The sequence below is a fragment of the Rutidosis leptorrhynchoides genome, chromosome 4, assembly GCF_046630445.1.
Source record: "Rutidosis leptorrhynchoides isolate AG116_Rl617_1_P2 chromosome 4, CSIRO_AGI_Rlap_v1, whole genome shotgun sequence".
Lineage (NCBI taxonomy): Eukaryota > Viridiplantae > Streptophyta > Magnoliopsida > Asterales > Asteraceae > Rutidosis > Rutidosis leptorrhynchoides.
Genome location: NC_092336.1, coordinates 423,355,914 through 423,373,612, shown reverse-complemented (window position 1 = coordinate 423,373,612; position 17,699 = coordinate 423,355,914). Strand labels below are relative to the sequence as shown.

At 32.1% G+C, this 17,699-nt stretch overlaps 1 long non-coding RNA gene across 4 annotated transcripts; it reads right to left on the bottom strand.

The window, feature by feature from the left end:
* Positions 1-4,443: 4,443 nt before the first annotated feature.
* On the bottom strand, positions 4,444-15,053 carry LOC139844238 (uncharacterized). Of its 4 annotated transcripts, none has more exons than XR_011757881.1 (7): positions 14,643-15,053; positions 14,482-14,555; positions 11,907-11,948; positions 6,599-6,756; positions 5,654-5,738; positions 5,411-5,503; positions 4,444-4,934 (listed from the first exon to the last, which is right to left on the bottom strand). It is a non-coding gene; the product is annotated as an uncharacterized lncRNA (long non-coding RNA). The 4 variants fall into 4 exon arrangements; XR_011757882.1 differs by having other exon boundaries at positions 11,907-11,944; XR_011757880.1 differs by having other exon boundaries at positions 14,482-14,531.
* Between the last annotated feature and the right edge of the window lie 2,646 nt (positions 15,054-17,699).

Here is a 17,699-nt window from a genome sequence, read left to right as displayed (position 1 = left end):
ATTATTATGAACACGATATAAAAGACGATTAAAAGCTATTAAACGAAACGATTAGGAAATAATGGGTAAGAGTATCATGATGAAATTAAAATATTATAAGATATTGATTTAGATAAAATTATCGTTCTTATTATTTTTATCATTGCTATTATTATTAAAAGTATCGTTAGTATTAAAACTATCATTTTAACAAAAATTATCATTTTAATAGAAATGTCATTGTTACTATAAAATATCATTATTATTATTATTTTAAATAGAAATATTATTTTAAAGATAATGTTAAAAATTATCGTAAATATTAAAGTTATCATAATTAGAATTATCGTTTTATCTAATGTCATCTTAGTAATTATAAATATTGATATTTTTATAATAATAATTATTATTACAAAATAATACAACTGTTACTTACTATCATTATAGATATTATTTTATCAAATAAATATGTGATACAAACATATTTTACTACGTGTAATAACTTACTTTAATAATACCTATCATATTATCTTTATGATATTAAATGAACCCTATAAATTTTATTACTTAATATATATAAAAGTATATTTTATTATATAAATTTAATATAAAATTTTATTTATTAATAAATAAATTATATTATTTACTCTAATAAATCTTTTAAAAAAATATTTAAAAATATAAAACAACGATAATTAAACTATATATTAATCATGTATAGATTTTTGGAAATTATTTTGAGTCAAATTTACTTTTGTTGACTTTTGCATATTAGTCTCGAGCATTAGGATTGTGGTACACTATGACTTGACCTAATTTGTTAGACAAATATTGACCAACACATAAATATATATAATTAATTTAGGTTCGTGAATCCGAGGCCAACCTTGCACTTGTTCAATGACGTTATATGTATTTTTACTACGAAATACAGTATGGTGAGTTTCATTTGCCTTTTTACCCTTTTATATTTTTGGGACTGAGAATACATGCGCTTTTATAAATGTTTGACGAAATAGACACAAGTAATTGAAACTACATTCTATGGTTGAATTATCGAAATCGAATATGCCCCTTTTTATTAAGTCTGGTAATCTAAGAATTAGGGAACAGACACCCTAATTGACGCGAACTCTAAAGGTAGATCTATTGGGCCTAACAAACCCCATCCAAAGTACCGGGTGCTTTAGTACTTCGAAATTTATATCATGTCCGAAGGAGGATCCCGGAATGATAGGGGATATTCTTATATGTATCTAGTTAATGTCGGTTACCAGGTGTTCACCATATGAATGATTATTTTTGTCTCTATGCATGGGACGTATATTTATGAGAACTGGAAATGAAATTCTTGTGGCCTATTTAAATAATGAAAATAAATGATTATGATAAACTAATGAACTCACCAACCTTTTGGTTGACACTTTAAAGCATGTTTATTCTCAGGTGTTAAAGAAATCTTCCGCTGTGCATTTGCTCATTTTAAAGATATTACTTGGAGTCTTTCATAGCATATTTCGAAGAACGTTGCATTCGAGTCATTGAGTTCATCAAAGATTATTATTAAATCAATTTATAGTTGGATAGTGGATATTATAAAATGGTATGCATGCCTGTCAATTTTCGATGTAAAGAAAGATTGTCTTTTAAAAACGAATGCAATGTTTGTAAAATGTATCATATAGAGGTCAAATACCTCGCAATGTAATCAACTATTGTGAATCGTTTATAATGTATATGAACGGGTCCTTTCAGATTCAAGCCATACATCGAAGAGTTTGAAAGGTTTAGGTTCGAAATCCTCATTATTGTCACGAAGGATGATTGGCACATGGTCTGAGATTTTTCTATCCAAAGCTATTGCCGAGATATTGTCCCACATGTTAAGAAAGTTATCCGAAACCAAAAAACGATCTAACTTGCTAAATTTTACCCCATCGTCACTTATTCTAGTGAACTTCTTCCCTACAAGCGGCACCTCGACCAATTGTGTGAAATCTATGAACTTATTGAACCAACCCGCTCGTCGGTCTATGAACTTAGTGAACTTCTTCCCGACAGTATAATAATACTCTTTAAATCTCAAGGTTGGCGCAACATCACCTGCATAAACAACGAGACAAGGTGAGGAAATAATAAAAACAAAAGAGTAATATTTAAACTGAGTGCTTTTGCATTGTTATGAAATAATACATTTGATAAATTAGAGAGAGCTGAAAGTAAGTGAAGGTTGAAACTTGAAACTATGGTGGTCTAAATATATGTCATGACTCATATTTAATTTTTTCGTTTTCCGCTCAAAGCGAAAATGCATCGAAACCTGTTTTTTTGAAAGGAAAAAAAAATTAAAAAAAGAGGTTCCTAAACTAAAGGCTTTAAAACCGGTTTTTTCATAAAACGGGTTCCTAAAAATTGAGACCGGTTTCTTCAAAAAACAGGTTCTTTAAGTCTAAAATAGAAACCGATTTTTTACCCTATAACAAAACCGGTTTCTATTTACTTAAGAAATCTGTTTTTCTATACTCTTTAATGATACGCATACCCGATTAACTCGAATAGTGCATCACACGTTATAACACCCTGTCAAAATCCATTGATGGTGTGTTGACCATTGGGTCTCACAGTAACGGTACACCCTCTAAATGAGACGTTTTCAAAAGTATTCGCATTTGTTATTTAAAAAGTTTGACTCATAAACGTAAGTCTCGTTAAACAGTTACATACCATAGGTCATGTAGTAATAATTAGCAACATTAAGTTTAAAAGTTTAAATGTGAATAAACAAATGTCCGAATAAAAGCTGGAGTCCAAGGGTAATAATGCATGCGACCTCTAAGCAAACATCAGGAGTAGCTCATCCAAGTAACTGATAAAACATGCAAAACACGTCAACATAAAATTGGTGAATTCACATGTTTGTAATCAAAAGTATAAGCAGTTTCATAGACCACGATATAATTTACCGGCGACTGCACCGCCACCGTCTTGGTCTCTTTCGGGATTTTACCGTGTACAATCTTTTTTTTTTATAAAAGTAGGATATGTAACTTATAATAGTATCATATCTAGTTATTTACTGTATCTAAATGTAATAATATATATTTAACAAGAATTAAAGCAATAAAAACTCAAATTGTAGCCAAAAAATTTTAAAGCAACAACAAAAATAAATATATATGCACATTTTCAAGACATTATTTTGATTACATGTTTCAAAACTCAAGAACACATCATACGTTACACTCGCTTGTGAAACGAAACTCCCGGACTTTACCTATACTCTACTACTACATGATCAGGACATCAGGTACACGTGCAAATAGACGGTATTTGAAAATTTTATAGTTTTTATAAATTTTATTACCTGATTTGATATTCAAAATGCTACTAGTAAATGCGTTTTGTATGATAACTTTGTGATTTTCTCATTTTCTTGGTTAAAGTCTACAATTTGTATAATTTCAAATGGAAATTCTTAACTTAGCAACCCATAGTAATCTTTATGTACCTCCTTGCTAGTCGTGTTAGCAATATTGAATATCTACTCAAGAAATCAAACATTTTCCTGCTCACACCTTTCACCTGAGAATTACCGCCTTGCACAAAACGGAGCCAATTAAGATGGAGCTGACGCCCGGCAGTGCATATGGTGAAGATGATGGTGAGACTTGTATTATCGCCGAGTCAAAGTTGAGCCTTAGCTGAGCTGGACAACAATTGACGAATGGTAACGAATTTAATGGAGCGTAAAGGGTGAAGCGTTAGTCATAACTAAATGTCACCAACCAATCATAATTTAATATTAATTTACTTTTGTTATTAATTGATTTTTTTCCAATTAATTTTCAATCAAATTTTACCACATCACTCTATAAATATTTGACACAAAAATCTAACATTTTAGGTTAATAAAGGTCAAACACGTCACAATCAAAAAGTCTGAGGAGAACGATGTGGAAATGCCCATAGAGAATGGTCTAAGACAACGGTTAAGCTTACGTAATATAAAGTGAAAGAAGATATGAAACTCAATTTTGATCTATAATCTATTAACTATTTAACTCTAAATGGAATGATGTTTTTGGTATTTTCTATTATGTACTCGAGCCATGCATCCTACATCATAATCGATGGTTCAACAAATTTTATAAAAAATGTGATGTTCTTGTTTGCTATACATGTTCTAATGTTCATATTATTCATCCATTTACATTTATTATAAATCGCCATTTATTATAAATCGCTCTCAGTTATTTGAAAACCTTCTAGTTTTTGTTTGTTGTTTAATTCAATGTAAAGTAAAATATTTGCTGCTTGTTATTTATCGCGTTATTTATCTCAACGGTTACAATTGTAGATCTTCACAGTAAAAAGATTCAATTATTACTTTATCCATTTATAGTACTCGTAGTATCTATAAATTAATTAACCATCTAAATCTAAAAAGCATTAAAATTAACCTTTAAATCAGTAATAATAACCATAAAACTAATATAGTGAGTTAATCATAACACTACATCATCCTCAAAAGTTCACAGCAGATTCTGCTTCTATACACCCTGACTACGTTGGGGACTAGTCGACTTTTGACCCATTTTAACCAGTTGACCGACATTGACAGCCGAATGGACCAAGTCAAGTCGGACACTATCCGAAACCAACTAGTCGGCTGACTTGGAATATCAAGATAAGTATCTAAATTTAGGAATATCAACCCATTTACTTATGAATGGGTCGATGAGTCGATTCCTATATGTCGAATCACAAACTGTCAAAGGATTGAAAAGATAAAAAATTATATCATGAGACAAGTCAAGGACGAAAGGGCCAAATACTTTTAACCTTTAATATCCACTATCAGTCGACCTTCATGAGTAATGTACCTTCTCCAGCATCGGGTTTGGCTTGTCTTACTAGATGGCCAATTCTTAATTCCCTTCAAAAGTAGTGGAGCTCTACATGAAATACAACGCACCATCAGTCGAATATCAACAACATCTTGCATTTCAGCATAATTAAGAGCTTCTAAATAACATTTTAGTGATCATGGAAGAACGACAATAGTTTCTAACATGAGAAAAGCGGTTGTTCATTCATTTTCAAAGTGATTGTGTGACGTAATAATCTGAACCTCATAGTCAGTTTTAGTGAAGTGTAGTAGAGGATTTAGCATTTGTATGTGTTTTTGCAAGCAGGACTAAAAATTAATTAAAAGAGTGTATGTTTTGAATATGCAAGCATAACAAAATATAGAAAAAAGTGTAATATTGTTTGCTGAAGTTAACTAGAACTGCATAAAGACCTATGAGTTCCACCGGATCATGATATATGGCCTCTATACACAACTTATAATGTTTAGAGGAAGGTAGCAATAGGAGAGTATTAACATGTGATCCCGCGTGGGGGATATAAACGGGAATAAAGAACTTACACATTGTCACGCCACTTAATAGAAAAAAATCACATAATATAGTGTCAAACAAGAACCAACTGCTACGATTGCCAAAGGAGTGTCAATAGAGCTCTGAAAACAAACATAAAGCATAATAATGTATTAATGTTGGCAGGCAAAAAAATTGTACAAAAACCAAGACGAAATACAAAGAACTATTCAGCTATTCGAACTATGAATACTAAAAATAAAAGGGAGAAAAAAAGTGACAAGATAACTTACCTGAAAGATAAACATGACGGAAAGTATAAGCATGCCCCACTTGCTAAATTGGGCTCCCCAACTATCAACTCCACCGAAAAAGTCCCTGATAAACGAGTTTGAGAACGATAAACTAATACTTTAAAAGAAAGAAGAATAGTATAGTAAAACGGGACTCGCTAACAATAGGTGCCAAAAATAACAAACCAATTCCCCAAAAAGCAAATAATAGCGCCCTTCATGTGACACTGCGCAACACAATTTTTCAAAACAAAAGGCAAACAATTACTCCCTAAAGATAATCAAAGCAACGACAAAGACACAATCACGATGATAGAGAATAGCCCAGCCAAACGATGCCAACCGAGGCCCATTTAATGTAGGGTTAATGTGTAGACTGAACTAATATATATAGTAGTGATGTGAGCATGTAGTAGGCATCTTTGATTTTTAGTATTGTATTGGTATTTGGCCATGTAGGCTTGGGCACCAAGATAATGTTTATCTTGACTGATTTTAGGATTTTAGGCAGAAGATCGTGTGATCTTTCTGATTTTATCTTGTATTTCATTTTCATTTTAATAAACACATCATCCATTTATCATTCTCTGTTCTTCATATTATTCATCATTCATCATCAGCTTATCATCTAGCTTATAGTTAAGATAAATTATCTGTTGCTGCTGCTATCATAATCTGCTACTGCTGTTTTCTTAGTCCTTATCACACGACTTCTTGAACGATCGCATTTTGTTTAATATTTCAAAATAACGATCTTTCTTGTAAAAATGACAAAAACACAGTCTACTTTAAAAGAAGTGCCCAACTGTTGATATATATATATATAAAAAATACATAAATAAGACAGAGTTGAGTAGTTTTTCTTTTGTGTGTGTTTTTTCTAAAATTGTTCATGCTTGTAATATTGGTAAAAATGGAAATGTAAAAGCATATGCACACAGATACCTTCATCATAAGAGACCATAACATCATAAAAACCCCCGCTATCGACCTTCACATCAACAAAGCTATGCTCATACGGTGACATTCGAGAACTCTATAACCACTCTTGGATAGGTATCCAATCATCCTTTTCACACTGACATAACCCGAGCGTAGCATTCCTATAAACAAAATGCCGCATGATGAATAAAATATAATCTATGGTCTCTCGTGGTAAATAATTAAATTGATGCATTTGAATTCCTAAATCACTATTAGTGTAATAAAATAGTTTCTATACTCATAATTAACATATAAGTTATTATGTTCCACATCTAAAAGCTAGCAAAAAATGCCGATTAGCAAACCTATAAGCCTCATACTGTCTTATTTACCGGTGGAAACAAATATGAATCTTGCTATACCATTCCATCTCGAACGATGGGTGACGGAGACACTCGAAGACAATATTTTTTAACATAACTCCACGGTTTCATTCTTGAGATGCCTTTTACAGAAACTCGCCCATAGTAATAGTCAGAAGATCCGTGAACTAGTTCAAGTATTATTTATATACTCGAATTTGCCTTGTTGGTTAACTGTAGTTTTAAATGATTGAATAATTAGTATTTATACCACCAAAATATATCTATATATAAAGTTTATATCCAACTCATGCTAATCCGGCATAACTAAATGGAATGACAAAAAGAAAAGTAATTCGCCAGATGGCTCAGTGTTGTTTGTGCCACATGAGATAATGAATGCTTCCTCAATGTTTGCTTTATCAGCAACAAAATAGCACATATTTCCAAATGATCTCAACTGATTTATGGAATCCGACTCTATCTCACCGCAATGCTTTAGAAATAACTTATAAAGCAATGAAAACAGGTATGATTTATTAAACTGTAACGGTACATTATTATAAAATATATTAACGTTGAAGTTAAACTATATTGTGGATTCGAGACATTGTATGTCATGATCTTCAAGCATGATTAGGTTAGAACCCAGAGTTGACTGAGCCTTTTCTAGTCCAAATAAGATCACACCGGCCTTGTTAATTATGCTATTCACGTACATTAATACTCGTCGAATGCTCAATTAAAATTGATATCTCGTCCCAGTGGGTATTGTTACCGGTACTTTCTAAAAGATCTAATCTCGTTCCTACGAGCTTAGCATTTAGAGCCAGCACCGGCCTCAGCGGTACGAGCATAACAATAATGAACAAGCACAAAAATCGAGTCATTAAAGTCACTTGCAGATATTATAACGAATGATATTGTACAGCATTCAAATTTGAATCATAGACAAAATTAAGTGCACAATTCAAACCTTAATTTTGTGTACGGCATTCAAGTTGCTCAAGAAACGCTGTAATCATAACAATAATGAAGTTTTAGCAAGACACATAGTAATTTGAAACACAATAAAGAATAATACTGTACATAATCGAAATCCTAAGTTTTACGAATTGGTTTACTAAATTCCCGTTTTAGGCTTTAGGCTACCTAATATAAATTTAGGATTTTAATTCAGTACAGTATCATTCTTTATTGTGTTTAAAATTACTATGTATTCTGATAATACTTCATTATTGTTATGATTACAGAGTTTCTTGAGCAAATTGAATGTTGTACACAAAATTAAGGTTTGAATTGTGCACTTAATTCTGTCAATGATTCAGATTTAAATGTTGCACGGTATCATTCGTTATAATATCTGCATGTGACTTTAATGTATGACGATCGCTCCAAATCCATATGGACGAACACGTCATTCATTGATTTCATTGCGAGGTATTTGACCTCTATATGATACGTTTTGTAAACATTGCATTCTTTTGAAAAGGCACACCATAAATGAATATTTAAATCAAAGGTTTTCGACATCTGATGATTTCTACATATAGACAATCACCATAAATAATAGTTTACAACAGTATTTCCGTTGACAATGCAGTCAAAATAAGATACATGGTGATGATTTGGTGAATGCAACGTTTCCTTGAAAAATATGTCATGTAAGACTCCATGCACATAGCTTGTCTAACAACTAAGCAAACAGCGGAAGACTTCTAGGAAACCTGAGAATAAACATGCTAACAAGTGTCAACACAAAAGTTGGTGAGTTCATAGTTTTAATGTTGCGCATAATCTGTATATAAAGGTGGATCATAAGATTTCAGTTGTTTCATCCAGAAACGTTTATCAAAATTTTGTCAATAGATTCTACGTAACAGAGCACCCTGGTAACTAAGCTTTAACGTTATAATGATAAATACCCCATTCGTTTTAATACACGCAAACCAACGTGTCCTAAACTCAAATAACATACGTCCGTTAAAAGGCTAGCGCTCTAGCTCGGACGGGGATGTCAAGCCCTATGGATCCATATACTGTTATTCGCGCCCACCAGTCCATATCCTATGTACTGGTAGCTACTAGTTACCAAAGCTAAGGGATTTTCGGTTCAAACTCGGTGTAGAATTAAGTATGTACTTGTATCCATTGCGTTTAAAATAAATTGCATGTATTCTCAGCCCAAAAATATATATTGCAAAAGCAATTAAAAAGGGAGCAATGAAACTCACACATATAAATATTGTATATCGGTTAATAAAGCATTTGCATGTATTCTCAGCCCAAAAATGTAGAGAGTAAAAGGGATCTTATGAAACTCACCTTAGCAGCATATAAAGTCGTTCACCAAAATGTGATCGAAACACGAATTACCAAATAACCGTAAATCTCAACATATCAATATTGAGATTCAATATTGTAGAAAAGTACGTAGACGTAACGGAGATGATAACACTAGGTTTGACTTGCAAATAATACCCATGAATATTACCCATAACCTCCTTGGCAATAACCCATAATTTCCTTAGCTTTATCCCGCTCATAAAACTATTTTGAAGGTGACACGCTCATAACCTCGTCGTAGTATTTTATGTATATATACTACTAATAATAATATTATAATAAGATTAATAATAATAATATTAATCTTAATAATAATAATAATAATAATAATAATAATAATAATAATAATAATAATAATAATAATAATAATAATATAATAAATAAATATCTACGAAGTAATTACAATGAGATCAGAAACAGAAATGATCGGGTATTTATAGTTGTGGCCTGTCCCTGGTGGCCATGCGATCGCATGGCTGGGAAGGCTATATCCCATGCGATCGCATGGGCCGGCTGTCCAGCACACAATCCTTTTGTTTTCTTGCTTGTCGACATATTTTAATATTAATATAATATATATAATTTATATAATTAATTATATATTATATTAATTTCATGTGCATAGTTAATTTGTAATTTTTGTCCCGAAAAGTCGTACGTCGTCACTCGACTTATGTCCCGGTTCCGGTTTTTCGAACGCCCTTTCGTACGCTGAGAAAACTAGTTCTTTTCATTTCGTGACTCTTACCTTTGTCAAAATATAGTCTTAAATCATCCATAAACTATACCACTGTAGCAAAGTTACTGTAGCAAAAAATATAGTCTTAAACAAACTAGTTCTTTTGTTTTCTTTTCGTTACTGTAGCAATTCAATGTAGCAAAGTCAATTTTTACTGTAGCAATTTCATTGTAGCAAATAGTAATTTTCGAAAACACTGTAGCATTTTGGGTACTGTAGCAATTTGAAAATACTGTAGCAAATTAGTGTTTTACTGGTTCATCTTAAACGCTTTAGTTAACTTATCTAAATATCAATCGAATCAATAAACGAATGTTACTATCGTTTACTAAATAACTTGAAATTATATATATGTATATATCTTTTTAATATACATAAATCAATTTTTAAATACACATTGAAAGTTATTTATAAATAAATTTTAATAATAAATATTTCAACTTATCATATATATTCAAATAGATAGTTAAATCAATAAGTTTAATGTACGGTATCAAATAATTAATACATTGTTACCTTTTCAAGTTATAGTATATATGTATCTATTTACATATAATTGTTCGCGAATCGTCGAAAACAACCGAAAGGTATTTAAATATATAAAAGTAGTTCAAAAATTTTGAGATTCAGTTTTACAGACTTTGCTTATCGTGTCGGAAATGTTAATCATACAAAGATTAAGTTTAAATTTGGTCAGAAATTTCCGGGTCATCACATAATGACTCGATTTTTGTGTTTTTCATTATTGTTATGCTCGTACCCCTGGGCAGGTGTTGGTATTAAATGTTAAGCTCATAGGAACGAGATTGGATCTTTTAGAAACTACCGGTAACAATACCCACTAGGACGAGACATCAATTTTAATTGAGCATTTGACGCGTATAACGTACGTGAACAGCATAAGTAACATGGCCGGTGTGATCTTATTTGAACCAGAAAAGGATCAGTCAACTCTCTGTTCTAAGCTAATCAAGCTTGAAGATCATGACAAACAATGTCTCGAATCCACGGTATGGTTTAACTTCACCGTTAATATAGTTTATAATAATGTACCTTTACAGTTTAATAAATCATACTTGTTTTCACATCAATATAAGTTATTTCTAAAGCATTGCAGTGAGATATAGTCATATTCCATAAATCGGTTGAGATCATTTGGAAATATGTGCTTTTATGTTGGTGATAAAGCAAAGATCGAGGAAGCATTCATTATCTCATGTGGCACAAACAAAAACAACACTGTGAATTAGTTTTTTTTTTTGTCCTTCTATTTAGTTATGCCAGATTAACTTGAGTAGATTAACTTGAGTTGGATATAGACTTTATATATATAGATATATTGTGGAATTATAAGTAATAATTATTTCAATCATTTAAAACTACAGTAATCGACAAGGAAAATTCGAATATAGAGATAATACATGCACCAGTTCATGGCTCTTCTGACTACTACTGTGAGCAAGTTTCTGTAAAAGGCATCTCAAGAATGAAACTGTGGAGTTATACTAAAGAATATTGTGTTCCGGTGTCTCCGTCACCCATCGTTTGAGATCAATGGTATAGCAAGATTCATATTTGTTTCCACCGGTAAGTAAGACGGTATGAGGCTTATAGGTTCACCCATCTTCGTTTTTTGCTAGGTTTTAGATGTTGCAACATAATAATAGGTTTTAGATGTTGCAACATAATAATTTATACGTTAGTTATGAGTATAGTAACTATTTTATTACACTAATAGTGATTTAGGAATTCAAATGCATCAATTTAATTATTTACCACGGGAAACCACAAATTACTCAGTATATTTTATTCACCATGCGACATTTTGTTTATAGGAATGCTACGCTCGGATTATGTCAGTGTGAAAAGGATGATTTGATACCTATATGTACAAGAAACTCATGGATCCATGAAATAGACCTTCCTAATTAGAAATTGAACAAAAGTGAGCTTAAATTATAAGTTAGAAAAGAACAGTTACTGTGCAAAATTGAGCTGAGCAAAACTAATTGAAAGTCTAGTTGACCTATTAATTAAATAATACTATTATTACTATGTAACAATGAATACTACTACTATATGTAATGTTCTAAAATCAAATTAAACTAATTGAGAAGCTCTTGAAATCAAAGTTGTGCAAAACTGAGATATAATCACAGGTCAGTTAACCAGCTGACCCTGTATATATTATATTATATTATACTATATATTAAATATGGACAACACCCTCCAATCATACCCCGCCACATACCCAAAAACACTGTAGCTACTGTAGTGCCCGCCAAAAAACACTGTAGCTACTGTAGCGCACTGTAGCTACAGTGTTTTTTTTTTTGAGATAATTTATTTGATCTTCTGATTTTATACAACGACCACCAGTTAATATTCGTCTTTTTACATATATTCAAAAAAATAAAAAAAAAACCATGAACTTATTAATTTTTGGGTCTCTTTTCCATCTACACCAGTATTCCATGTCCACCAACCACCTGCAACCGCCACCATCAGCCACTTTACACCACCATGCACTGCCACCTACCACCGCCGATTTTACGGCCAGCTACGACCGTCACCATCCACAACTTTCAACCACCATCAAATCTGATCTAAAGAAAAAACATCCAGATCCACACATGAGACAAACTTCCGGAACAAAGGGCAATTTAGTGTTTGATGAAATATATAAACATACCTGAAAACTTAAAAGACACCCAGCATATCAAATACCTCACGAGTCCACTCAATTGTCTGATTTAAGAAGGGGGGGGGGGAAGGGGGGGGGGGGGAACGATAAACATATATATTAAAGGAACAAAAACAAATCTAAAAATCAACCGATCAATAAACAAATCTGAACATTGGACGGTTTGGTAGTGGTTAGAAAAAACACATACCTGAAAAGTCAAGTTTTTGAGTCGGGTTTTTCACGACCGTGGCTCTGATAAATGTCAAGCGCTGGACCTCCTGTAGGAGAACAACTACAATAGCCCAACACACCACGAGAGTGGCGGTGGAAAGCTACTTCCGGCAACAGTTACGATCACAACAGCCGACGCCGCCGTCGACCTTCACCGTCGGCCAACACCTTACTATTGTAAAAGAACATCAAAAATAATAATTTTTTTCTTACCTGCATTCTTGAGTACAACTAGCTATTCACATATATATTACAACTAAATATGCACACGGTACAACTAACCATACAAATAGTACAACTCTATTGAGAGTGGGGTGTTAGAAAAATCCAAAAACTAAATCGAGTTCAGGTGATCAGAACTACTGGAAACCACCGAGTCAACCGCAACCATCGATATAATTTTTCTTGATTTTTTTTTTATGATTTTAGTGTAAGATATTATAATGGTAGTGAAAATGAGAATGAAAAATTGGGGAAGATCGGTGGGCTGTTAAAGGAGAGAATACGGAGTACTAAAGATAGGGTAGGATGAATATGCGGATGAAATCAACCCATTTTACTTTATTTTTTTTATTTACACCCCCATTTACGATGAAAATGACAAACTGAACCTCTAAGTTATAAACATTACCACTTTAAATTTTTTTTTTTTTTTTTTTAGCTTCAATATGTGTTACACAAAACATTGAACCTACATAAAATTGTAAAGATTTATATTTCGAACATCAATTAAATTAAATTCTTATATTATACTCTATATAAACTTTAGAGTATGTTAATATTACCGGTAACCGTTTTCCTTTTACGTATAATTAACTTATAGTTAACCGATCAAAATCATCCCGCAGCGAAATATGATATCAGGTTGAAAAACTAATTTTTTATCTCACGACCGAAACCACCTATTCGATTAATCGAGAGTGAAGGGGTAAGACAAAGTAGTAAAGTAATTGTTGACCTTCCAACTTTTTTTAATCAAAAAAATACTGCAATATTACGGAGTATAAATCCTTTCATTTTTCATATATTTTGCTCTCAAAAACATAATAAAAATAAATGTCTATAAATTTATAGTGGGGATAAATGAGTAAATAATCAACGCTAAATGCTTACAACAAATGTTTTGTCAAAACACGTTATTGCAAAAACGTTATGACAAAAACATTGAGAACCGCATCAACGCGCGGGCTTCCGAATCTAGTTTATATTAACTTTTTGATATTGTATTTATTTAGTTATGGCTTTTTATATTTTTATTTAAATTTATATATTTATATAATATAAATAATAAAAATAAACAAAACAAATATCTCCATTTAGATGCCGAACAAATTAGAAAATTGAGGATAAATATGAAGCTGGCCAAACATTACCAACTGAAATAAAAAAACTGAAATTGAAAACCAAAATCAAACCTTGAGAAGCTTGGAAGCTGTGCGTGAGAATGAAAAATCGAGTTAAAAAAATGGAATCCAAACAATATGAGGTGTGCGTGAGATCCGGAAAGTAATAAAAAACTGAAATTGAAAAGAAATCAAACCTTGAGAAACTATGATTGAGAAGAAGGTAGGCACGTGGCAGTAGCGTAAACTAGAGAGAAGATAAGAACAACGGCTGTGTATATGAATATGATATGAATGAAGTATAAACCAAACCCTGATTTCAAAACAAAATGAAATCTTGCCCAAACTTAAAACTCACCAAAAAATCTCATGGATCCACGAACTTGCAATGGTGTGATAGTAAATCTCAGTGGAAAGAGGTTTTAGTTTTACCTATAATTGTGATCTGAAACGGTTTGCGATTTGTGAAAGTGGGAGTATCAGTTGTGGATTTTTATTATTATTTGGTGAATGTAAATTAATTAGACAAAGACTAAAGCTTTTACAGCACGAGGGTCATGTAAAATTCTTGATTTTCATAATAAAACTAGTGTTTCGGGGGGGGCGCATTGCTGCGCTTTTTTGAAAATTGTTTTGTACAACAGGAACTATGTCGTTCTGGAGCATGTATTTTACATCAAAATCCAAGTTGTTGCATATTTACATACTACTACATAAGTACATGATGTTCAAAAGAAAGTTGTACGCTACTACATAAGAACTTGGTCTTTGCGGTTGATTGCCCATTTGCAATTTGTCTATATGAGACACAGTTAGCACAAAAGCTGGATCCATAATTAAAAAAAAAAATAGAAAAAAAAAACACCGGGAACAAATATTGCAAATCGATAGACGTCAGGACCGGTCCTGATCATTTTGACCGGCCATGAACATTTTGATGGCCTGGGCGAAGCCGTATAAAAATGTCTGACAACCTTTTGAAACGAATGACACACGATCTATACGTGATTGGAATTCATTTAAATTATACATCTCATCCTTACTCACCTATTAATACAGAGTACTTATGGCAGTAATATATGTTTGAAAATATTACTAACATTGAATTTTTGAGAAGTCATGTTAACAGGTAAAAGCATTATATACGGAGTAATATTTTAAAGTAATACGTACTGGTATTATTCAGTACGTAGATTTTATATATAGATTTGTTGTAAAATAAAAATTGTTACAGTACATCGAAAATTATTATCAATCTTCTTCTAGCATAATAATACTCAATGTTAAAATTTCATAAGAAGATATTGACAGCATTTAAATAAATTAGATAAAAAATTAGTACTGTAATATTATATTCCATAAAAGAATATAGAACAAAGCGTTGTTTTACTATTGGGATGAAAATGATTACTTATAAAGTATAAGGGTAAATGAAACTTTCATAATATAAATAGGGGGTCTTTAATGAACATGATTAAAAACCCCATTTCAATCGTCTTCTTCATATTAACTCTGGAAACAACTTACCCCTTCCGCCATTAAATTACAAAATTGAAGAACTGAATTTTTTTTTTTTTTTTTGTATAATTTCAAAATAAGTTCCAGATTGAACGCAACTTGCTTTATTTATAACAAACGTTGTAAAATTTGTATTAAATTAATTGAAAACTCAATATCTTCTCATTTTGAAACCCTAGAAGATTGATGGCCCTGATTGCTTGATGCCCAGGGCAATTGGCCATATCGCCCATAGCGCCATGGCCTGCACTGATTGAGGCAAATCGATTCAGGAATTAAATCAGGTGAAAACAACTTCAAGAACTAAATTAGCTGAAAGTAAGGAAAACTTACAGTTACGAAGTACACAGTGACTGCAGTTGCGAAGTACACAGCGATTACAAAGTAGAGAGCGATCACGTAAGATTGTAAAAGGCCAGGGAAAAGACGTTGGAGGCAATACAGAGTTAAAGCATAAAGAGGCCAAAAGAAAGTATGATTGATCATCTGGAAAGTGATGGAGGAAAATAGGGGATGTAAAAGACATTTGAGAGGAAAATAGAGTAGAATGGTAGAGTGGCGTAGTTGGATTTGGTAGGAGGGCAATTTGGTCAGTTGAACAATATAAACACACCAACCTATTTCTGATTGGTAAAAAATAAAAATAAAAACAAAAACAAAAACAAATAGGAAAGGACATTCAAGGACAATCGATACACTAACTCCAGAATATCAGTAGTAACTTTCTCAATTACGAGTAGAGATGGCAATGGATCGGATATGGATCGGGTGAGGCCGTATCCATATCCATATCCATTTATTTTTTTTAGTTTTCATCCATCCATATCCATATCCGTCGGGTGAAGCGGGTTAATGGATAATTATTCATATCCGTTTAGATTTTTCTTATTTTTAACAATTATGAGCGGTGGTTCATTATATACGATCAAAAGTAATATTTTTTAATAGATTATGCGACCAAAAGTCACATTTTTACTAATCTATTTAACAAATATTCAATAAATAGCTTATTAAATGTGTAAAGATATCGACATGTAAGTTGCTTACTTTTAATTACATGAAATCACATTTAAACCACCAAAGTACGATAAATACATTTAAATTAAACAAAACAAAATATAAGAATAAAGTTATATTTTTAGAGAAAATATAACGGAAGATGAATATAAAATATAATTAATGAAATATTACTACATAAATGATACTAATTTGAGTGATAAATTTATATATTTAGTTATTTCGGGTGGAAGCGGGTTCATCCATGGATGAAATTTTTTCGTCCATATCCATATCCATATCCATTTAGATCGTCCATATCCACGAATAATCGGGTGGATCGAATGGATATCCACTTGATCGGATATCCATTGCCATCCCTAATTACGAGTAGTATATTGGGATAATTACCCCTATATACTAATATGCATGGGAAAAATTGTAGTTTTAGTTTTATTCGTTTTGAGTTTGCGTTCACACTACACCCGGCTCCTCAAATTCGGCTTCATATACACAACGACCCCCCAACTTTCTACTTTTTTAGGGGTAAAAAACGTAAATATATAATTTTAAAAAAAAACAAAAGAAAATGATTCCACCCGTATTTTTAACGGGCCCTATCTTCTCGCTCGGTCCGAGTTAAATTTTTCTGAGACCACCGTTCAACTCGAAAAAATTAGACGGACACAACGGGACTAACTATGCGCGAAATGGACATCGTTAAAAAAACACTAAATAACGGGCCCTATATTCTCGTTCGGTGCGAGCTAAATTTTTTCGAGACCACCGTTCAACTCGATATTATTTTACGAACACAACGCGACTAACTATACGCGAAACGAACATCGTCAAAAAAACACTAAATATTTCGAGCTATATTTCATACATATACGTACACGTC